Raw genomic sequence first — 892 nt, 5'->3', positions numbered from 1 at the left:
GAGGCAGCCGATCGATGATTCTCTCTCATCACTGGTGTTTCTCTCTCCCTCTCCCTTCCTCTCTGAAGTAAATAAAAAATATAAAATAAGAAGAAAGACAGGGTGGGTGAGGGTAGGCACGCTGCCACAATATCGAAGGGACTAAGAAACGACATGTCAGAGTCAAGGATGTGGGACCCAGGCCAGACGTGGAGGGTGAGTCCAAGGTGGGACGGAGGAGGGGGGGGTCCTCACTCCTTGTGAGAGAAGCAGCGAACCCCATGGTGTGCAGGCTGATGAGCCCGAGGACAGAAGGGGGCCCTGGGCTGGGGGACAAGGCTGGCGGGAGGACAGGCCGGGAGGGCTCTGCATTCCCGGGGGCACTGAGGCTGCGGGGGTGGGAGGCAGGTCCCCCATAATGACCTCCGAATGGCCCCCTCCCACATCCACAGCCCCACCCCCTGCCTACCCCCCTGTCCACACCCAAGGAGCCACTTGAGGTGGCTGGTGCCCCCACAAACCTCACTTGCCAAGGATTACCTCCCCTGTGGGCCTTCCTCACCCTCCTGGGCTCCACACTTTCCTCAGACACCCCCAGCTCCTGACATCACACGGGTGGGGTCCCCCCAAGTCCTCACTCCTGCAGTCCCCCACCTCAGGGAGCACCCCTCTCAGCCCGGGTCCAGTCATCAGGAAGTCCCGCCTTCAAGGCACAGGGCTGACCCCCTCTCTCCACGTCCACCTTGGCCCACACCCACCACCTCCTTTTTATTTGTTTATCCTCATCCGAGGATACTTTCCCATCGATTTAGAGAGAGTGGAAGGGCGGGAAAGACAGAGACATCGATGTGAGAGATAAACACCCACTGGTTGCCTGCTGCACGCGCCCTGACGGGGGTCCAGGCTGGGAGGA

This window comes from Myotis davidii, unplaced genomic scaffold (genome assembly GCF_000327345.1).
Source record: "Myotis davidii unplaced genomic scaffold, ASM32734v1 scaffold1509, whole genome shotgun sequence".
Taxonomy (NCBI): domain Eukaryota; kingdom Metazoa; phylum Chordata; class Mammalia; order Chiroptera; family Vespertilionidae; genus Myotis; species Myotis davidii.
This window is presented reverse-complemented; position numbering follows the sequence as displayed.